This window comes from Bubalus kerabau, chromosome 12, assembly GCF_029407905.1.
Source record: "Bubalus kerabau isolate K-KA32 ecotype Philippines breed swamp buffalo chromosome 12, PCC_UOA_SB_1v2, whole genome shotgun sequence".
Lineage (NCBI taxonomy): Eukaryota > Metazoa > Chordata > Mammalia > Artiodactyla > Bovidae > Bubalus > Bubalus kerabau.
The window spans coordinates 20,793,895-20,817,554 of NC_073635.1; the positions used below are offsets into that span (position 1 = coordinate 20,793,895).

The following is a 23,660-nucleotide window of genomic DNA, read 5'->3' on the forward strand; positions in this document are numbered from 1 at the left end:
GGTCAGCAACGTGTGTTTGTAGAGGCTTCCATGACCACCAGAGGGGAAGCTGCTTTTTGGGGGCAGAGAATGCCGTCTTTGTGGAGTGAAGCAGGATTCTACCTGCAAATGGATTTCCACATGAACTGCAGTCATACCACTGGAGGTGTCAAAACTCTCTGAGTCAGCACCAGTGAGACCTTCTCCCCCAGCCACTCCTCTATGACAAAACAAAGATCAGGCTAGATGTCCAGGTCCATCGTCTTCAGTCTCATTTTTGCCTTAGATTCGGTGTTTATTTCAAATGAAGACATGTTCATCTCATTGAGTAAAGGGCATGAAAATTTTCACTTCTTACAAAATGTGCAATAAACTGTAGATTTCATGGGTTGGTTTACAATATGGAGATGCTCTGCTTTAAGCCAATGAAATGCACGAAATTCCAAATCAATAAACAAATAGAAAGGTTAAGGCAGTATAGAATTACTTGCTTTACAAGAAGAGTGGCTATAAGAAACTTTAAGTAGCTATTCTCTGTCAGGACAATAATACACTATCATTTCTTCTTCAGATAAGGTGAGCTGTTCCTATAACAAGAGTATTCAGTAGGAAAATAGCTCAGGGACAGATCCAAAAGGCCACTCCAAACTGGTGTGTAAATTCCCAGTTGGCAACATGGTCACCTATAATTTCCTTTAGAACCTCAGCTTAATCTGATTACATTTCCACTAAAACTCTCTAGGGGAATTAAGTGGTAGAAGTTAGGGGGTAAACTTTCCTTGGGTTTTAGCTGCTTCTTACCACACAAGTATTTGTGGCCTCATAGCAGAAACCTCAGTGATGCCGAGTCACCGTGTGGAGAGAGGGCAGGCATCTGGGCGTCTTATCACCTGGCAGTTTCCATCTTTTCTTCTGCTACCACCTGTGATGGGGAATGACTTACGCCCATGGGTGCAGACTGCAGGCTGCTGCATCGATAAAACAGACCAGGAGTGAAGCGCAGCTCTGCAGGTCTGCTGAAGCTCTGCTGAAGCCCCACCACATTCTCCCCTGCTCAGGAGAGTGTCTTAGAGTGCAAGTGTATCAAAGTGTTTGGGGAGGGATAACTTGGGATGAAGTCTTACTGTTTTTATGTTTATCATTGAAAAATTTGGTATCTTCTATTTTTAGTAACAGTTTGCTTGTTACAAACATCCCCCCTGAAATCAGCTGTGTAATCTGCCACTATACAGATTGGAGGCCTCAAAGCGGTTGTCTGTCCTCTGAGTGTCCAGGGTCCAAGCAGACAGGGACAGCCTTCCCTCTGGACAGCTCCAGGTCTGGCAGACTTGCTTAAGGGCTGGAGCTACAGAGAGGGGAAGACTCGTGTAGGACCAGGAAACACCCTCCTATACTTAGAATCAGACCTTGTTGCTTTAAGTGACCCTCATGCAGGTGGCTGCTCATCATTCTGATCTAGCCGGTGGTTTTTGTTTTGTTTTTTACTTTTTCTGTTGCAGATGGTCTTCAAAGCACAGCCCTTTTCTGAAATATCGCAAGACATTCGAATTAGCAATCTCTGGCTGTAGAGTTGCAGCTTGTTTTGTGTGTGCTCAGTCGTGTCCAATTCTTGGTGACCCCATGGACTGTAGCCCTCCAGGCTCCTCTGTCCATGGAATTCTTCAGGCAAGAGTAGTGGAGCGGATTGCCATTTCCTCCTCCAGGGGATCTTCCCGACCCAGGGATCAAACCCATGTCTCTGCACTGGCATCCCCAAATAATTAGGCTTTTACAAGCTTTTAAAACCCAAAGTTTGTTTCAGAAACATATCCTTAATTTATTGGTCCTACGTTAAATGAATAGATGGGTAAACAGTGGAAACAGTGGCAGACTTTATTTTTGGGGGCTCCAAAATCACTGCAGATGGTGATTGCAGCCATGAAATTAAAAGACGCTTACTCCTTGGAAGAAAACTTATGACCAACCTAGATAGCATATTCAAAAGCAGAGACATTACTTTGCCAACAAAGGTCCATCTAGTCAAGGCTATGGTTTTTCCAGTGGTCATGTATGGATGTGAGAGTTGGACTGTGAAGAAAGCTGAGTGCCAAAGAGTTGATGCTTTTGAACTGTGGTGTTGGAGAAGACTCTTGAGAGTCCCTTGGACTGCAAGGAGATCCAACCAGTCCATTCTAAAGGAGATCAGCCCTGGGATTTCTTTGGAAGGAATGATGCTAAAGCTGAAACTCCAGTAGTTTGGCCACCTGATGTGAAGAGTTGACTCATTGGAAAAGACTCTGATGCTGGGAGGGATTGGAGGCAGGAGGAGAAGGGGATGACAGAGGATGAGATGGCTGGATGGCATCACTGACTCGATGGACGTGAGTTTGAGTGAACTCCGGGAGTTGGTGATGGACAGGGAGGCCTGGCGTGCTGGGATTCATGGGGTCACAAAGAGTTGGACACGACTGAGCGACTGAACTGAACTGAATTGAAGTTAAATGAACACAAATTCATTTGTAATTTTGAAAATTATTTTCCAATTTAGTGAGAATGTTCACTGAACTATTTTTTTCCTTACAGGGAATATAAAATATTTTAACAACAAAAAGGGGCCTTTCAAAAATGAAAAATCTGTTGTTATTACAAATTTTCTTCTCTCCCCTCCCCTGGCCACTGGGGGACCTACAGAATTCAATTGTCTTGAAGGGGAACTGTTCTGGAGCTTGGTGTGGGGTGTAGGGGTGGCTGGTTTGGTTCATCAAAGCTATGTGTTTAGAACAAACGGAAAAGGGGAAATTACCTTGTTATACAGGGAGTGTCCTCAAGAAAGAAGCATCAGCGGGGCAGATGGGGGCTTCTAATATTTGGCTTTGCAGAGTCCGGTGTGGGCATGAAGTGAAAAGTGGAGAGGGAGAAGGAAGATGCTATGGATTGAATGTTTGTTGCCCCCAGTTCATATGTTGAAGCTTTAACACACACACACACACACACACACACACACACTCCCCCCACAGTATGATGAGCCTTGGAGGTAGGGCCTTTGGGAGTAATTCGGGTAAGATGAGGTCATAAAGGTCGAGCCCCCATGATGGGATTAATGTCCTTAAAGAAGAAGAGACCAGAGTCCTCCCCTTCTCTCCAGCAGATACAGCAAGGAGAAAGATATGCACAAACCAAGAAGAGCGCTCTCACCAGACACGGAATCTGCTAGCACCTTGATCTCAGACTTCCCAGCCTCCAGAATGGTAAGAAATAAATATTTATTGTTTAAAGCATGGGGTAATTTGTTACAGTAGCTGGAGCTAAGACAGGAGGAGAAAATGTTGAGTGGAGCAAATTCAGATTTTTTTCTTCCAACTAAAGAAACTCGGCTTTCAGATAAAGAGGACATTATCTGTTTTAAAATTCAAACTTCTCTGTGTGTGTGTGTATAGACATTCGCCAGGCTTATTATTTGATACCAATCCTCTATTTTCACTTAATGCCAAGTGCAAGTTAAAACTTGGAGGGGAAAAGTGATTATTCTCTAAAAAATAGCCTAGATTTCCTGTGTCTTAAGATTACTTACAGAGGAGGGAGCAGAGGAGAAAATGGATCAAAAGAATTACAGGTAATGAAAAAAGATGATTGTATCTCTTTTTGTATGGGCAACTGCACTTCATATTGTAATACTGAATGATATATAGCTCTAGGAACTCTTCCAGGAAGAGTTATTCAGTAAGGGGATATTCATCATTGGTGCATTCAGAAATTACAGCTCTGGTATGTTTGCAAAGAATCATCCATAGGCATGAAAACTCAAGAATAGCAAAGCCAATGAGTGTATTAAGAAATGTGTACTCCTCTTCTGTGAAAGAATCACTCTGTACATGAATGGCAGTTGTGTTATCAACTTGAGTAACTGTTTCTTCTAAGCAAACAAAATTCGAGCTAACAGACCCATAGATCTTATGAATACAGACCATCCTGTAACAGAATGGAAAGAGATGTTTTAGAAAGCTTTGATTGTTAGTGCTGCCCTTCAGTGTGTCTCAAGCTGATAAATACTATAACATGTCCCGGGAGAAGGTGATGGCACCCCACTCCAGTACTCTTGCCTAGAAAATCCCATGGACAGAGGAGCCTGGTAGGCTGCAGTCCATGGGGTCTCGAAGAGTCGGACACGACCGAGTGACTTCACTTTCACTTTTCACTTTCATGCAGTGGAGAAGGACATGGCAACCCACTCCAGTGTTCTTGCCTGGAGAATCCCAAGGGCGGGGGAGCCTGGTGGGCTGCTGTCTATGGGGTCGCACAGAGTGGGACACGACTGAAGTGACTTAGCAGCAGCAGCAGCAGCATAACATGTCCCATAAATATAAGTTGCAATGGTTTGCAGTGTTATCATTTTGGAAGGAGGGAATTAGACCGAGGAATCTCTTCTCTATGCTATATTCTCAAAATGCATGCAGTCTGCTAACTGAGGAGATCTGGCTTTTATAATAAAAAGGGTACCTAGTAATACAAAACCCGTGCCCAGCGGCATATTGTTTCTGGACTTGATCAGAGACATCAGCAATGAGAGACTCAGAGATGGGGTGGTGGGAGGAACATGGGCTTTGGAATTTGATTCACCCAGATCTAAATCCCAACTTTCAACAGAGTTGTCTGAGCAGTTTGTGAAGGTGCTCTGAGTCTTGATTTCCTCCTTTGTAAAATGAGAACAAAATTACATGTCTCACAAGGTCAAGTGAGATACGAAAATCATCTGGGTAAAAATGCCTTGCCCTTGGTAGCTGCTCATATATACTGGATTTCTTCTTTTCTTGAGTCTGAGAAAGGATGTGTTAACTATCAGGAGATGGGAATCTTGAGGGATTCCGCTAGGCTTCCCTTTTGATATTTTCCTGCGTGGTCCAGGATGCAAGGCCAGTACTTAGAGAAATGGATGGACGTGTCCAGGTAGAAGGTAATACAAGCTGCATGGAAGTTGTTACCATTCACTAGCATCAGTGTGTTGTGTATATCAGTACTAGCTTCCCTTGTTCAGGTTCTGCTGAAGTGTATGTGGTGTTTACCTGCCTGGCGATGGTTCTGTCCATCAGTAGTGATGAAACCTTTAGATGAAGATGCTTTCAGAAGTCCTTTGAATTCCATTTCTTGGAGATGAAGTAGGGAAATATCAGTTTTCTTAGAAATTCTTGCAACCTGGCAAGAACTTTGAAAAATGATGGAGGCACTGAAACTGGCTTGAAATTATCCACCAGCTGCACTCTGTTTTAAATATTAGGCTTCCTGATGAGATGTCATTGAAGACAGATTTCTGTGGCCCCAAAGATTTTGTAAACCACTGGCTTAGTGCAGCGGAGCCTTTGTGCAAGAGTGAAGAGCCCCGTACTAGACTGAGTTCTGTCGCTCATTCACTGAGGGACACTCTGCTTTTATGTGTCACTTTCTTCAGAATTAGGGAAAAGATCATGTATTGGGGGCAAGATAGTAGATTTTTAAAGTCTCGAGCAGTATATCCATCACAAAGATCATCTAAACACCACAGGTTCACTTTGTCCTCAGCAGAAGGTTTTCTGTTATTTCAATTATCTCAATATCATAATGGCCTTGGTGGCCCATGTCAAACCACAGCTGAAATTACTTAGTTCAGTGTGGAAGAAACAGAACACCTTCTTGCTTTCTTATGCTTTTTTAACATTAGGCATTAAGAAGTTTCCTAGTTCTTTCAGTTAAAGAAAGGACATTTATTTTTGTACGAATTGGTTTTTCTGCCAATTCCAAAAAATACTTTCATGGAACAAATCCCAGGAATAACTAGGAAAAAAATTCCCCCAGTTCTAACTAATCAGTGTTTCCTGTGAGTTCATCCGTCCAATTCGTTTGAGGGTGAAAACCACCTCTGCTCAATTAGAGCGCATGCAACGCTGCACCCCCCGCACCTGCTTTTCTAGTGTGTGAACACTGGGCCAGACAGGCATTGCAGACTTGCACCGTGAACACATGTATCTCCGTATTCTCACAGCAAGAAGTCTTTTCCAGAGCAGTGCTTTATAATTAATGACGGTGCTTGTGAGCATTCATAAGAACATTGTGCAAGAAACAAATATTTCATTACTTAATGTAAATGTGACATGAAATGTAACAAACACTGATTTAAAAGCTGACATTAATTGCCAAGAGAAATTTAATCATGTTATTAATTTACCGTAACATCTGGGAGTCTTGATTAAACTTCAATAACCCAAAGAATTGTAACCTGTTGTACTCAAGTTACACCAGGCTTCCCTGGTGGCTCAGACGGTAAAGCGTCTGCCTGCAATGCGGGAGACCCGGGTTTGATTCCTGGGTCGGGAAGATGCCCTGGAGAAGGAAATGGCAGTCCACTCCAGCACTCTTGCCTGGAAAATCCCATGGACCGAGGAGCCTGGTAGGATACAGTCCATGGGGTTGCAAAAAGTCAGACACGACTGAGCGACTTCACTTCACTTTGTCTTCCTCACCATGCACAGCTCTTACCAAATGTAATCATACCATGAGATACCTTTCCTATTTTGTTGAAAAGTGGCAGATAGAACACAGTGTACAGCAGGTTTCAATAGATTTCGAGCTGAAAGGAGTGCAGAAGTTTCATAAAGATCTGCATCATCTGTATTTTTTTAATTAAAATGATTTGATTTGAGAAAAAATTTTAACCAACTGGGCTAAAGAATCCAGTGATAGGGGACTCTAAATGGATTCCAGTCTTTATTGGGAAAGGAGAAAAGAAGGCAAGAAAATCACTTTCCTCATTCTTCACCCCCTGCCCAACAGCCAAAGCCCATGAAAAGGCACTCAGGCTATACCCACTTGGTGACCTCTTGACACTGGCCATTATAGGAGTCACTGATCTGATTGGTCAGAGTTTGAAACTGATCAGACCACATTTGCAGAGGGCATGGCCTGCAATGTCCACCCTCCTGCCGTTCTACCTGTGCCCAGGTGGGTCATTAGCCCCCAAGGCTGCTCCGCAGGGACTGGCATGGTTCCTCCCTGCCTCTCTCTGTAGGACCCACACAGTACAGAATGCAAGGTTTAGATTCAAGATGGTAAGCCTCACATTTGCTTTGGTTCTAAGTTTGATTTTCCTAACCAGTTTATCTGAAGTCTTGTCTTTTCTAGTTTTCAGCTACTTACCCAGATTAAGAAGTTTATATTTTGTGTCTCATTTTCCCAATTAGCATGGTTTGTGTTGTCAAAACCTGAGTGGGGAAGAGAGGCAAGAATAGACAGGGAGTGTTTGCAGGGGAGGAGAGGGAAGGATGTAGAGTACTTAAAAGAAGTCTTCTTCAAGCTCACAGAGCCCAGAAAACATACAGAAAACAACGACAAAGCATGCCAAAGAGGGACATCCTAGAAGGATATTTTCTCCTTCCCCATCCCATCTCCTCTGCACTAGCCACCTGCCGCTGTCTGTATGAAGACTTCCTGGAGGTGACAAGTGGCAGAATCAGAGCTGCATCTATAGTGCCTGAACCGCTACATGCTCGAGACAAAATCAAGCGACCAGAGAATGCATAACTGGGAAAGATAAATTGAAAGCCATGTTTTGTTTTACAAAGTAACATTCTTTTCCTCATTTGATGGATATGTGGAAAAGAGAAAAAAACAAAGCATAAAAAAGGACAACAAATGTCATCGGCATCCTACCAGCCAGGAAGAGTGGGTTTTTTTTCGGCTTCTGAGTTCCCCTTGGCCACCTCTAAGCTGTTGGCTTTCCCACCTGGTTCTGCTTAGACTCGGCGGCTGGTTGGAGTACAGGTGTTAAAGACCTCATTAGCACAGTTCTGCTACTCACTTGGAGAACTAAACACTCTCCAGTGACTCTTAAGTTCTCCCAGTGCAATCTGCTTCTCCAGCTGGCAAGTCCAGAGGTTTGGGAGTTTGTGTGTCGCTGCGTCCTTCTCTTGAACGGTTCTGATTTGTCCTTCTGAAAGAACACGTGTAACCATACCGCGTTAGGCCCTTCTGTTCCTGATTTCTGTGCTCTGGCTTCCTTCCGCGCACCATATTACTGGTTTCCTTTTATTTGGGGGTCAGGGAGGTACTATCACTTTTCTTTCTTTCCCACCACTGAACAGAGAAAAGAAGAAGCAATGGTTTAAACCCATTTCTTCACAACTCCAGTCCAAAGTGTCCAAGGAAATTAAGTCCCCACACAACGGGGAATTGTTCTGCTGGCTGAAAGACATGAAGAGGACAGGACAGTTCTAACTGTTGAGTAGAAGGGCATCAACAAGCCAGAATCCTAGCCATAGTATTTGGTCAACACACTCCAACATGCATGTGCCCACTGGCATTGTGGACATATTTTCTCTTTAAAAATCAGGGCAAGGTCTGAAGAATATAGTTCAAAGAACAGAGAATAAAGTGACTTTTCCCCCACAAATGTGTTTTCTTCCAACATTTTAAGCAACTGTTGTTCAATTGCTAAGTCGCATCTGACTCTTTGTGACCCCACGGACTGCAGCACACCAGGCTTCCCTGTCCTCCACTACCTCTCAGAGTTTGCTCAAGTTTATGTCCATTGAGTTGGTGATGCCATCTAACCATCTTATCCTCTGCCGCCCTCTTTGAAACAATTTTAAGCAATAGCCCACATTTTTAAGCAAAAGCCCAATTTTTCGCAATAGATCACATTAAGTTATATGGTCTCTTTCTGATCATTTCTCCTCTGTGTGCTTGTCAGCCTCCTCTTTCTCCTCCTAAGTATCAACATCTCCAGGGTTCTATCCTTGACTCTTTGTCTTCCTTGTTTACATGCTCCCTCTCAGGGAAGTGCTAGCTTACCTCGACTTCAGGTATACCCCCTCCTCTGCAGAGGAATCCCAGGCCCTCCCTGAACTTGCCAAAAAAGTAGTGTAGCAAAGCTAAAGTGTGCATTTTCTACTGTTGTGTGCCTTTGAGAAAAATTTTCAGTCTCTGGGCCTCCACTTCTCCATCCACACAGTGGGGAGCAAAGCTTGAGGCTGTATCTGAAGGCATTTAAGTATTAGCAAAGCTGTGTCGGTTGTAAATTATCTAGTTTGTTTGTTTGAAAATATCTGAATTTCATTTTGATTAAACCAACTTAAGGTCCCTTTATCTTTTGAAAAAGGAATATATGCACACAGAAAATTTTACAAGGTGTGCACATAGGTAAGTCTCAGTTAACTTCTATCCCTCAGCCACTTTCCAGAAGCAACTACTTTTTTATGCCTCACATTTTCTAGCTGCTAAGGAAATTCTCATGTAATATGTCTTGAAATATGAAATATCTGGTTGGATATATGACACTGTTATTCATTATCCAACTGTAAATTTCAGGTTAATTCCAATTTTTGTTATTAAAATCAGTGGTAGACATGTTGGAATATAACTAGGGATAGATATCCAGAACTGATGTTGATAAGTCAAAGGAGATATGCAGATTTTGTGACTAGGTTTTTTGAGCTATAATTTATACACAATAAAATGAAAGCTTTTAAGTATATAGGTCTGTAGGTTTTGACAGATGCCTACAGTTGTACACCACCACCAAAATCAAGGTACAGAATACTTCTGTCACCTCAGACACTTCCCTTGTGCCTCGTGATGTGTTGAAGCCAGAATATTGTTAAACTTTAAGGAATTTTCGAAGCCAGTAGTTTAAAACAGCTATTATTTAAAATTAAATTACATATACTTATAATTGATATAATTATACTTTTTAGAAGGTAGTAAGTACTAAAAGCTCGTGTGTGTGTGTAGTCGCTCAGTCGTGTCCGACTCTGTGACGCCATAGACTGTAGCCGGCCAGGCTCCTCTGTCCATGGAATTCTCCAGGCAAGAATACTGGAGTGGGTTGCCATTCCCTTCTCCAGGGGATCTTCCCAACCCGGAGGTCAAACCCTGGTTTCCTGCATTGCAGGTAGATTCTTTACTGTGAAAGCTACCAGGGAAGCCTAAAAACTTGTTGATTCCTAGTTATTTGACATTGTACTATTATCTGTGACTGTGAAGTTGTTTATATCTGTTTTATCTGTGTGGTGGAAATACCGTATAATACTGTGTTCTTTTGCATCTCTTCCTAACTCCACGTTCATCACTTTGTCATCACTTTGGGAGGTTAAAGTTGGCAATAGTGGGAATATTTCCACTAGAGTAATTGGCAAATGCTACAAATCAGAGTTTTTATTTGGACAGCTTGACCATTACCTGCCTGCTATGTTCGCACCCTTTTATGCCACTGCCAGACCCTGGCAGTGACTGATAAGTTTTCTGCTCCTATAGTATTGTCTGTTTCTGAATGTAGATTGTAGTCTTTTGAGTTTAGTCTCTTTCACTGAACATAATGCATCTGAGATCAGTCTGTGTCGTATCAGTAGTTCCTTTCATTACTAAGTAATATTCTCTTGTATGAATGGATACGCCACCCTTTGTTTATCCATTCACCTGTTGATTGACATTTGAGCTTTTTTCTGTTTGGGGTGATTATGCATAAAGTCATTATAAATATTAACATACAGATTTTTGTGTGAATATTAGTTTTTGTTTGTCTTGGGTACAAACCTAGGAGTGAGATTATTGGTTCACACAAGAAGTATGTTATACTTTATAAGAAATTGTCAAATTGTTTTAAAGTGGCAATTTTTTTGCATCCTGACAAGTAATATATAAGAGTTCTAGTTACTCTTCATCCTTGCTAACATTCATTTTGGTCAGCTTTTAAATTTTAGATGTTCTAGTGTGTTCATCGGAGAAGGCAGTGGCAACCCACTCCAGTACTCTTGCCTGGAAAATCCCATGGACAGAGGAGCCTGGTAGGCTGCAGTCCGTGGGGTCGCTTAGAGTCGGACATGACTGAGTGACTTCACTTTCACTTTTCACTTTCATGCATTGGAGAAGGAAATGGCAACCCAGTCCTGTGTTCTTGCCTGAAGAATCCCAGGGGCGGGGGAGCCTGGTGGGCTGCCGTCTATGGGGTCGCACAGAGTCGGACACGACTGAAGCGACTTAGCAGCAGCAGCAGCAGTATGTTCATAGTGGCATCTCATTGTCGCTGGAGCATTGATCTGACATAATGTATTACAAGGTTCTTACAAGTATTGGGTTGACCAAAAGAGTTTGCTTGAGTTTTTCCATGTGATGTCATGGAGATATCTGAACTAACTTTTTGGCCAACTCAATATAATCCTTTAATTTTTGAAGAATATTTTCACAAAATATATAATTTATAAACTGCTCTTTTAAGAACTTTGAAGATGTTCTGCTGGGTTTTGGTTTATAATCTTTACGTTGTGAGAAGTCAGCAGTCTTATTATTGAGCTTTTGAAGGCAATATGTCATTTTTTTCCATACCTCTTTAAGAGTTTGTTTCTTTTGTCTTTGGTTTTTGGAAGTTTTATTATTATGTGCTTATATATGATTTGTTTGTGTGTTTATCCTTTCTGGGGTTAGCTGAACTTCATTTATGGTTCAGTGGCTTGATGTCTTTGATCATTTAAGAAAAAAATTCACAACCATTATCTCCTCAAATATCACTTCTTCCAAGACTTTGTCTTTTCTACTTCTGGGGTTCAAGTTACTTGAATTTTAGACTTGTTAACCTTGTATTAGGTTCTTTTATCTATTTTGTCTACTTCTGTTTCTCTACATGCCCAGCTAGATATTTTCTCCTATTTTTCATTATCTGTGTTTTGACTCTTCTGTTAATTCTATTAATTGATATCTTAATTGCAGTTGTTGTTTATTTTTTTTCATTTTCATATTTGTTACAACTTCCATTCTGGCTGAAATTCTCCCTCTTATTTAATTCCTCAAAAATATTAACTGTGGTTATTAAAAGTCTATCTCTATTCCAAACATGGACTTTATAATAGCTATTTTTTGTGAATCTGTTTATAGTGGCTGATTTTTTTCATGATGTTCAGTCCAGATTTTCATTTTTTGGAAGCCTTGTTACTTTTGATCACATGTTGGACATTTTGTGTGGGGCACTGTAGACGTATATAAGTTCCTGGATTATATTCTAATGTTATTTTGACCAGAGAGAATTTCCTTTTGTTTTTAAGAGACAACTAGGCTAGGATACGGAGAAGGCAGTGGCACCCTACTCCAGTACTCCTGCCTGGAAAATCCCGTGGACGGAGGAGCCTAGTAGGCTGCAGTCCATGGGGTCACGAAGAGTCAGACACGATTGAGTAACTTCACTTTTACTTTTCACTTTCATGCATTGGAGAAAGAAATGGCAACCCACTCCAATGTTCTTGCCTGGAGAATCCCAGGGACGGGGGAGCCTGGTGGGCTGCTGTCTCTGGGGTTGCACAGAGTCAGACGCGACTGAAGTGACTTAGCAGCAGCAGCAGCAGCAGGCTAGGATAAGCTCACCATTGTCCAATTAAGGAATGAGATGATCAAATTGAAGCTTCAATTTTTATGAGGTCTGATTTATTTCCAGGCCATCCTTATTCTTAGTATGTCAATTTTGAGGGTCCCAAATGAAATCCAAGGGTATATACCAGCTATACTCCATCTTGGTGGGCTTCAAACTCCAATTTTCACCACCCCCAACCCCCAGCCCTGTGAAACTACTGGAAACCCCCTAACTTTTCAATCTCTCAGGCACTGATTTTGAAACTGTCAGTTAATCCTCTTGAGGGAAAAAATTGCCCCAAATGTCTGATCATGACTCCTGGATTTCCTTCTCATCTGGATCTTGGCCCTCCAAATTCTTACCCTCTTGGTAGTTTCAGATGTTCAAACACATTTTTAAAATACATTTTGTTCAGTTTTGTATTTTCTCAATAAAAGGGTGGGACCTAAACAGGCTTGATAGTTGTTTTGGGATGCAGTACTCCATCAGTCATTTTGAAAAACTTCCCAGATGATTCTGATGGGCAGCTGCCGTAACAAACCACAGACACAGAGCATTAAGTGCATGCAGCATTCTTCGTGAATTGATTCCTTCAAATCTGTGTGGCCTACCTACTGGCCCCCAAGCCCATATACCAACCAGCCTGATGGAGCCATTTCTGATGTGCCAGACCACAGTGTTCTCTCTTACATTCAGCTCTTGCATTTATCACCATTCCTTGACCTACTCCTTTATTCACCCTTTGTATCTTGTTTTAAATGTTACCTCTTCATATACTTGTTATGCAGGCATACTGTCATAATCAAATAGCACACGTAAGATGTTCATCATACAGCAAGTTAAACAGATCACATCCCTGACCTGATTGAGTGCTGCTGTGTGTGCACTCAGTAATATCTGACTCTTTGGGACCCCATGGACTGTAGCCACTAGACTCCTCTGTCCGTGAGGTTTTCCAGGCAACAATACTGGAGTGGGCTGCCATTTCCTCCTCCAGGGGCTCTTCCCGACCCAGGGATTCAACTTGTGTCTCTTGTGTCTCCTGCATTGGCAGGCAGATTCATACAACAATCTGCCTGTTATCTGCCTCTTCCATCAGTTTGTAAGGCTCACTAGGAGCTGTTTGCTGTTTTAAAGGTAGGACTAGGTCTTCTGAGATATTCTGTCAGTCTGAAGTTCCACTTTTTCTCCTTCAATAAGCCTCCCATTTCTTGCTCTTCTGTCCTTCTACCATCTTATAGCCAGTCATTAGGACTGTGAGGTCACTGAAGAAAGGAACTGACACAGGTGCTTAAATAATGGTTATTGAGTTGAATTAAATGAAACATAGTTTTCAAAAGTCAAATTTCATGAAAATAAGACTGCCTCAGAAATCTGAAGTCTGTGTTCAATTAGTTTTTATTAAATTCAGTCCATAAATAGCTGAATAATAGAGAGAAAATATCTGTCTCACTGTAAATGAAAATAGTGTTCAGTTCCTACTCTGTTGAGTAATTATTTACTCTGTGCTGATTTTCCTGGCGATATCATATAATTAACTAATTTTACGTAGAGCTTGATATGTGCCAGGCATGATACTATCTTTACCCATGTGTTTTCCCATTTAATCCTCACAATAGTTCTATGTAGTAGATGCTATTGTTTTTAAGACCTAGAGATACCAGGTCATCTTACCAAGATCATATACCTAGAGAGTTGCTCATCCAGGACACAAAGAATGTATGTGCGTGTGCTCAGTCGTGTCCAACTCTTTGTGATCCTATGGAATGTAACCTGCCAGGCTCCTCTGTCCATGGGATTCTCCAAGCAAGAATACTTGAGTGGGTTGCCATGCCCTCCTCCCTGGGATCTTCCTGACCCAGGGATTGAACCCACATCTCCTGTGGGTCCTGCATTGCAGACATATTCTTTACTGCTGAGCCACTGGGGAAGCCCCAAACAAGGTATATCTAATCGTGAAACTCATGCTTGAGTAACACTACACTAAACAGAGGTAGAAAAAGCACGCCTGTACACCTACAATTGCTTTCTACACTCATTTTCATTGCTAATTAACAGTACCTCGTTTCCATTGCTAGTTCACTGTATATCATACGACAAACGACTTAAAATTTCAGATCTCCAGTTTCCTCATCTATAATAACTGAATTCAATACTTCCCTGAAAAGTTCTGAGAGAAGGGTCAGGCATGATATCAGGTGTGTTACAAGTGCTTGATAAGCATGATTACACACACACACATACACACAAGCACACACTTTGTCCACATCTTTATTTGTTTTTATTGACTTCTTTATACCATCTGTTATTTGACTATAACTACTTTAGTTATGCATTCTTTTTCTGTACTCTAGGCAGTGCTCGCATGGTTTTAACTAACTTCATATGAATTAATTACTTACCAGTAGTGACATATTTATTATCAATTACACAGTTGCTTTATGGAGTTCTAGTGAAACATTACTTCAAGTGTAAAATATGTCTATGTTAAGAACAAATTACCCATGGTAATAAACAAATTTGATATAAGCCACTATTTACTGAGCTTAAAGCTGTGTTCATTGAAAAGCCTCAAGTCATTTCATCTTTGCTGAAGACTCATATTTAAGTAATTGTGTAATATAGTCTTCATTGTTGCCCAGCTACACTTCTCTCTGAGTTTACAACAAAGAACACAGCCCAGAATTTAGTGCATGTTCTACAGGATTATTTCTTATTGGGGGAAAAAAAGACAGATTTCTAAGAATCCTGGATGAAAGGAAAACATAATAGATTAATTCTGTTCAGTATATTATTTCATAAAGTGGTCAGATTTCAGCACACTTGCCTTTGGTCTGTTTGCCTAGGGTTATCTCATCACTTTATTTTTTTTAAAAAAAGAAAGACCACATTGATATTAGTTCCCTTGGTTGTTTTGAATATCAAGATCTGTTTAACAGTTGCTTTCTGCACATCCAGTTGGTTCACCCACGCAAGGGGTCCGTCTGTGACCCTGAGGCGGGTGACGACATCCACGGGTCATTTATAGGACCGGCCGGAGAAGCGGCGACAGTGAAGGGATTGGCTTCCTAAGTCTTTTCTGCTAAGAATCACCTTGGGCACTTATTGAATGCACAGCTTTTCAGGACTTGCTCCTAGCAACTCTGATTCAATGGATCTGAGCACTTGAAAGTCTAACAAAAAACCAAGGTAACTTTTCAAACTTACCCTTGGGTACATTTGGAAAACACTGTTTCAAGTGTTATATGAGCCTTTATTATTTGAGAAAATGGATATGTTTTATCCTCTTGTGCTTCAGTAGGTATGTATACAGAACTCTGCAGGCTATACCTTCGAATGTGTGCATGTTTATCAATCTGCCTCTCTATAAACACATTTTTGTTGTTTTTAGTTGCTCAGTCACGTCCAGCTCTTTGCCACCCAATGGACAGTAGCCCACCAGGTTCCTCTATCTATGGGATGTTCCAGGCAAGAATACTGGAGTGGGTTGCTATTTCCTACTACGGGGGATCTTTCCAACCCAGGGGTCGAACCCATGTGTCCTGCAAGTCTCCTGCATTGCAGGCAGATTCTTTACTGCTGAGCCATCGTGGAAGCACAAAGTACTTTACACTAAGTTTATCTAAGGCTATCAGAAAAGGGACGGATTTGTATATGCACAATTTATACAAAGGGTCTAGAGAAGGAAAGGAAAGCAGCAGCTCCCCTTGATGTGACACTTGGAGCTCAAAGTCTCATAAGTCATATTCTGGGAGGATTCAGCACTGGAATAGCTGCATTAGGGCTGAACAAAACCCCACTTACCAGCCCCCCAAAGGGTTGCTACATTTTAAAGTGAAGTAGCACTCCGTTTTTTCTATGAATGACTCGCTACCCCGTCTCTAGCGGGCTGAACCAGGGATCAATAGAGAAACCAGGGGTAAACCTATGTGTAGTAGGCGTGTGAGAAGCCAGCTGCCTTTACAAAGGCTTGGTGAGAAATTTTCTCCAATAATACCAGTTGCTGTTGGGATGGAGGCATACCAATCAACAAAAACGCCTTTTGGAAAAGAGTAAATGCCAAGGTATGAGATAGCCAAGACTTTCAAGTTCAGACTGCATACTGAATGACACTGGCCAACTGTCCTTGTTTCCTGAAGCACCGAGACCCTGAGCACCTGTAGCTACTGAGAGTCATCACTTATTATACCACAATTCCATAAAACCTCAACAGAGAGGCTTTTCCCCAGAGTCATCTGTTCATGTCCCTTTCTTGCAGGCCTAACTAGCAAAGTAATATAAGCACACACTGTCTGCAACCGAGCACTGACCTTATGTCAGTCAACAGCCACAGAGAGCTGTAGGTCTTGGGAAGTTCAGCATACAGCATATGTTAGCTACTTTGCCTTTAATCTAGAAACCTGACTCTCCTGGTGAAGTTTTATGTAATTCTCAGTTTATACAATGACCAATACATCATGGCACCATCTAACCAGAACGGATGCTGGCTATCAAATACCAACTTTGTTCAGGGTTCTTAGTTGAGAACATACAATCTATTCTAACTAGTTTAAGCAGGAAGAAATTTATTTAGAGGTGCTGAAAGTTCACATACTCAGTGTGAGGGCTAAAGAAATAGACTTTGGTCACAATTTCCAGGATATGTCTCAAAACAACGTTGCACAACTAGAAAGTCAAGGGAGCTGCCACCTCTGACATGATCAAAAGCTGAAGAGTCAGCCAGCTGCTACTCTAACTCCCGGCTCCAGAATCATACAGCTGTCACCATGGTCCACACCAGCAAAACAGATGCTTTGTCATCTACCTCTCTCCCTAGTGTAGAGAGTACTATAGTGCCACTCAAACACCTTAAAGCTCTAAGGTGTGGTCCTGAAGCATAGTCCTGGAGACGCCAGCAATGTTGGCTGCAACTCACCACTAAGAATTTCCCTTGGCCATAAAAACCATGCCTAGCCGGAGGAATGCTTTCCACGCCATTGAATGGTTGCTGCAGGGCTGCAAAGGCCCAGCTTCCTCACTTCAGTTAGGGACAACTCTGAAGAGCCATCCTGGCTACAGAGCATCTTATAGAATCAGCAGAGGTCTCTGTTGCTTTTGTATCTCAATGTAGCTTCTTCTTCCCATCAAAATTATTATTGTTCATTACAATAATTGGGTACAATTATTGCACAATGAAAAACAAGGTCTGAGTGGCAGCCAGAGAGCCTGACTCCTAGAGAGCCATGGGAATGATGAATAGAACATGGCATTCCTAGGACAAGAGAGATAGATAGGCAGCTGAAGAGGGTATTTCTCAATCTATCAATCCAAAGAAATTAAAAAAAAAAAAAAAAAGAGTGGTTAGGAGACTAAGAGCAGCAACCCCCCAATAGGTAGTTCCTAGACTGAGCTGTGGAGAAGGCAATGGCAACCCACTCCAGTGTTCTTGCCTGGAGAATCCCAGGGACAGGGAGCCTAGTGGGCTGCCGTCTATGGGGTCACACAGAGTCGGGCACGACTGAAGTGACTTAGCAGCAGCAGCAGACTGACCTGATTCTCGTATCTGGAATCCACTGACTGAGAGAAGCTGGGTCACTAGTACAAAGGATCCCAGAGCACCATGGTACTTGTATATGGTAATGAGTCTCCCAGCTCCTCCCCAAAGGGATCTATAGCCACATGTTTGGGTGACTATCCACTAGGGAAAGGAAATTACTCAAATATTTTGAGAACTAGTGGACATGGACATACATAGCAGTTGGCAAATCTTCCACACTGGTTTCTTGGCCTGGAGTTTAGAGCTACCAGAGTGGGGAATGACAAATGGAAGCCTTTGCAACTGTCTCCCTCTTCCCGCCAAGTTTGTAAATTAAAAAATAACATCACATCTTGGGGCCAGTGACAGAGATAAATGCCAACAGAAATGCCTTGGGAGTTTTGGTTAGTCTATGAGCTTCAGGGGATAGGAGGTAACTCTTTGAAGTTCAGAGGCCCCGTATGAGTATAGTTTTTAGGGTCTGGGCATGCCAGGGCATCGATTCCAAAGTAGATGATGGGTATTATATCTTGTACTTCCCCTCACTAAGAAGGATATACAAGTATGATAGACCTCTTCGGGTTCTGAGTACAGCAAATTCCACACTTGGGAATATTTTTCCAGGCTGTGCATCAGGTGACAAGTAGGCCCTTCTTGCTGGGACAGGTAGAGACGGAGCAGGAAGGGCAGAACAGTAAAGGGATGTGCAGCAGGCCCAGGCTTCTGGACAAGCAGCCCAACCCCCTTGGCAATACTGCTGCTGCTGCTAAGTTGCTTCAGTTGTGTCCGACTCTGTGTGACCCCATAGACGGCAGCCCACTAGGCTCCTCTGTCCCTGGGATTCTCCAGGCAAGAATACTGGAGTGGGTTGCCATTTCCTTCTCCAATGCAGGAAAGTGAAAAGTGAAAGTGAAATCGCTAGGGTACCCCAATAGAGACATCTGTGGTAGAAAAACAGATGTCCTGTGGAGTTGATGGCAAATTCGTCCTTACGGGGACTCATAACACAGGCACCTAGCAAGGCACTTGATATCTGCAGCATAAAATTATATTTCATTTGAAAAACGAGTCGGCCCTCACCATGGGAGTGAAGTGGTCATCCGAGCAGAGCTGTCCATCTAGCAGTTATATGGTTGGTGGCCCGACAGTGATCTAGCGTAGGATAGAAGCGGGGCACCTGGGGCGGCACAGTTAGTTGCACAAGTGAGTGACCCAGTCCGTGTGTCGTCCACCCCTCTTGCTCTGGCGTCTCTTGGGCCACACACAGGGCCACATGGAAGTCCCCTACTGCCAGCTGACAGAAGAGGGAAAGGCCAAACTTCATCCACAGGTGAGATGCTGTCTCAGATGAGGACAGAATATACTCAGAACCAACCAACTATATACAGGGCTGTGCCCCCAGAAGGCAGAATGCACGTGCCTAGGAACTAAGTGGTAGAGATACGAGTAGCCCAAATTTTCACACTCCCAGGGACCCATTTGGGGGAATCTGTGCTTTCTATCCCTTCACCTTTAAGCGCTATGGCTCATTGTGCCCAAAGACCAGCATTTCAAGGAAAGGAGTCATCACGCAGGTAGGAACAATTGGCCTTGATCACCGGGAAAAGATAGGCAGCTGTTACACACAAAAAACGCAACACACTGCAGTTCTGGCACCCTGATGACTAACTGGAGTTGGCATGTTTTGTTTGACCCTGTGCAATTTTGATGACAAGTGCGGTAGTCACAGCCTGAAAAGAATATGCTGACCAGGGACCCAGACCTTCGCGGGGGCGGGGTGGGGGGGCGGTGGGATCTGGTCACCACACCAGTGAAGCTTCTAGAGCAGTGGACATGATAGCTAGGAGAAAAGGGAATTTAGAAGGAGCAGTAGAGAAGAAGACCATGAGCATCTGTTGTGACCTTAAAACCAGCTGCATCCATGAAGACTGTAGTTCATTAGATCAAGCTGTTTCATAAGTTTTCCCTGAAAATGATGCCAGCCAAAATCCCCGAGAAGCTGTATGCAGATGAGGTAGATGTAGTATAAGCAAGTCGGTCTGAGCAGAGCAGTGGGCGCTCAGCAGTGAACATTAGGGGTCTGGGCTGGGCTGTCCGCATTTCCTCTTCAGGACCTAGGCGCTCATTCTCCCAGCAGTCCAGAGAGTTGACTGCTGATGACTATGCCCATCTTTGAAAATCACTCCTGACCATTAGGAGCCACCTTGCCCCAGGTACGCCTTGTCCCTGGGTTGAGAGGAGGGGAAAGGGCAGCCTATGTCCATTGACTAATAAATACAGGATATAGACTTCCCTGGAGCTCTAGCAGTTAAGACTCTGCCTTGCAATGCAGGGTACTTGGGTTTGATCCCTGGTGGGGGAACTAAGATCCCACATGCCGTAGGGCAGCTGAGCCCTACACCACAACTGGAGAGTCACGTGTGCCGCAACAAAAGGTCCCACGTGCTGCAATGAAGACCCCGAGTGCCGCAGCTGAGACCAGATGCAACCAAATAAATGAATGTGTTTTAAGATAGATGCAGGATACAGCATCCTAGTCTCTTCCACCTCAACTGAGGACACCTCTGAATGGCCTTCCCAGTGCGGAGCACTCGTGCAGTTGATTGAAGTCTGCTTTGCAACTACATCGCAGTTCAGTTTCTCTAAACTCAGTCTGTTCCTGCTTCCCTCTTTTCCTTCTAGGTGTTGTTCCCAAGGACAGTCCCTCATAAATCTTCTGTATCCAGATCTTTGCCTGTGTGCTTAGTCACTCAGTCATGTCTGACTCTTTGCAACCTCATGGACTGTAGCCTGCCAGACTCCTCTGTCCATGGATTCTCCAGGCAAGAATACTGGAGTGGGTTGCCATGCCCTCCTGCAGGGCATCTTCCCAAACCCAGGGGTTGAACCCAGGTCTCCCGCATTTCAGGCAGATTCTTTACCACCTGGGCCATCAGGGAAGCCCATTCTTTGCACAGGAATCAGTTTTCAGGAAGTCAAGACTAAGATACCATAAACTTGATATAAAACCTAAGATGTGGTGCATCTATTCCTGCAGTCTACATTACATGTGAAGTGCTAACTGTAAGGGCCCTGCAGAAAGGAGTAGCTAGCCTTGCAAGCACTAAACTACTGGAAGTCATGCCCGGATGGGGGTGAACTGCAGAGGAATTGATTTGCAGTATCCAACATGGATACATCTTAGAAGCCTGTCCAGGATGCTGGTCTGCCTTCAAAAGTAGGAAATGATGGCTGATAATTATTATTTCTTGGAGCAGAGAGAAAACTTGCTTCTACCTCAACATCTTTGCTCCCCTAATTGTCAACACAGACTGGTTTCTCCTTTGGAGCTGGCTAATCACTGCCAAAAGGCCAAGTAACAAATTGTTCAAATATGTGTGTAGAACAATTCTCTGTCATGTGGGCATGAAAGCTTTGTGAAGGACATTTGATAGTCATTGATGATTTACTTTGTGCCAGCCATGGCCTAAGGTGACTTCCAGATGGATTCAGGAATAGCGATTTGATGTGTTGGAGATCACCATGTAGAAAACTGGAAACAGAAACTGGGGAGTTAAATCGGTGTTTTGTGTTATTTTGTTTTGTTTTTGTGTCACAGTGGCAGTTGTGGGATTTGAACTTTCCTCTGACTCCTAAGTCCATTCTCTTTCCGCAATACTGTGGTGTCTGGTGAAAAGCAGGGAGCAAGTCTTCCTTCTCAACCAGTCTAACTGAGCTGCTTGCTCTATGGGGCTGATGAAACAAAGGGTCATGGTTTTATATTTCCCCAAAAGCTGTGTCTGTCTTGTGAGGTCCCACCGCCATGGAGCATCTCCAGGGCAGCAGTCCATCCATGTGCCACTGGACATGATGGGAATCAGTCCAGATAGACCTGAGAGGCTGGCCACAGCTCCAACACCATCCCCATGGAAACGGCTTGGAGGCCAGGGTCTGCTGAACGCAGGGCAGGAGGCGAGCTTTTGTGTCTTAAAGGCAGTGCATAGTCACTCCAGTGTTCTGCGGAGAAGATGAGCTTAAAGCAGAAGCGTGCAACTGCAACATCTCACGCATCTTTATCATGCCAAAGCACAAGAGGCCAAAACCTTGGTTGGCAAATTAGAAGGCAATTTGGACCTTGTCAGTGACCTACCTGAACATATGGGAAGCATTTTTTCCCATCTCTGCTCAATCTGGGTTGAGAATTGTGTTTATGGGAAAAGAACCAACATTTACTGAGTGACCACCATGCCCAGGCACTGAATTCCCTCAGCTACACCAGGACTTTGGGCATTGTGATCCAATATTTATGGTTTTTTGTTTTTTGTTTTTTAAAAAGGAACTTGGGGAAGTTTAGTAAATCCCCCAACATCCCCACACCGAGGAATACCTGGCTGAAACGCTAATCCAGTCTGTTTGGCCTGAAGCCCACGTGTTGTCTATGATGCTGTTTAGAGAGAAGAGCAAGACAGAGTGAGTATCACTGAGCTAGTTTCATCAGAACTTTTGCTGAAATGCATTTGCTTCATCTATCTTAAGAATCCAAGGTGGTTTTGCAGCATCTCTCTGGAAGGGATGTGTTCACAGATGGTGCATAGATATCTCAGCCAAGAGCTCTTAAATACTATGTGACTCTATTCTCCGAAGGAATTCCCTGAGCACACTGGGTCTCCGTGCCTTAGACTGCATGGACACCTGCACACACAAAACTCACACTCAGCCCTCCGTGTTCTCACACACAGATGCACATTTTCTCCCATTCTCTCACTCGCTCCCTCTCTCACAACACACCTGTTACTGCCTCTCAACAAAGGCCGTTTTGTACTGTGAAAGCACCAATTCAGAGGCAAAACGTAGACCATATGGGGGGAATGGCAGAAGGGAAGTTCTTAAGCAAATAAATAACATAGCTTGTCTCATGAATTTTCCCATTTTCCCTTGGGGTGAAGATGAAGTAAAGGGAACTAGTGCCCACCTGCCCCGGTGTTCTTGCCAACTGCAGTTTGTTTCCAACTTTAAAGGCGAAAAGTAGCTCTTTCCTAGGACTAACCATCGTTGACCGGGGGAGGCAGAGCCTGAAAGTGTCAGTTGCTTAGAGGGACTGAATATAATGCTACAGATTCCAGAATATTAATTAGTATCGAGATTAGCTCCACATCCTAGATAACCAAGAGAAGATGTAATTTGATACCAATTCATACAATTTTCCAATGTAGTCCTACTAAATTATATGTATCTATCAATGTGCAAGAGGTCAGGTCAAGAAAATTTTTTTCTTTATCTCAATAAGTAGAAAACACCATGTTGAATCCCAAGGAAGTTTGCTAAATTGCTTTTTACAAAAGCGTCCTGAGAAATCTGAGTGCTTGACATGAGACAATTCAAAACTGAACAGTTACAAGGTTTTCTCCCATTTTCTTTTGTCTATCCTTCTCATGGAGGAGAAAGAAAACCTTAGCAAAATAAATAAAAGCAGATGAAGTGACCTGGGAAGAAGTGAGAAGCATGGAGTTGGTGGAAATTAAATGAGTCTTTAGTGATCAGTTTCCCAATTTCCCCATTCCCCACAGATGTTGCCAAGATGCTTCTCCAGTATCAACAGCTAGCAAGGAGGGAGCAGGGCCAGGTTCTGACCCCACGTCCAGTGTTATTTTCTGCTATATTACCCTGCCCAGGAGGAGACTGCTAAGGGGAAAGGGGAAGCCTGGAACTTTCCCCGCAGGTATAATTTGTCCATTAGACAACAGAAAAAAACAGTTGTTAAGTTGATTTCATCTTCAAAATGATCCCTGTGTCACACAATTCCTGCAGATGTGACTACCATGGAATAAATCTGGAGAAGTATTAATT

General features: G+C 43.1%; 1 long non-coding RNA gene across 1 annotated transcript in view; it reads left to right on the plus strand.

The window, feature by feature from the left end:
- The first annotated feature begins 3,104 nt into the window (after nucleotides 1-3,104).
- Nucleotides 3,105-23,660, plus strand: part of LOC129624088 (uncharacterized) — a 28,179-nt gene continuing 7,623 nt past the window's right edge. Inside the window, exons 1-2 of the long non-coding RNA XR_008700740.1 lie at nucleotides 3,105-3,206; nucleotides 22,150-22,283. This is a non-coding gene — a long non-coding RNA (uncharacterized LOC129624088). The remainder of the gene's footprint in view (nucleotides 3,207-22,149; nucleotides 22,284-23,660) is intronic.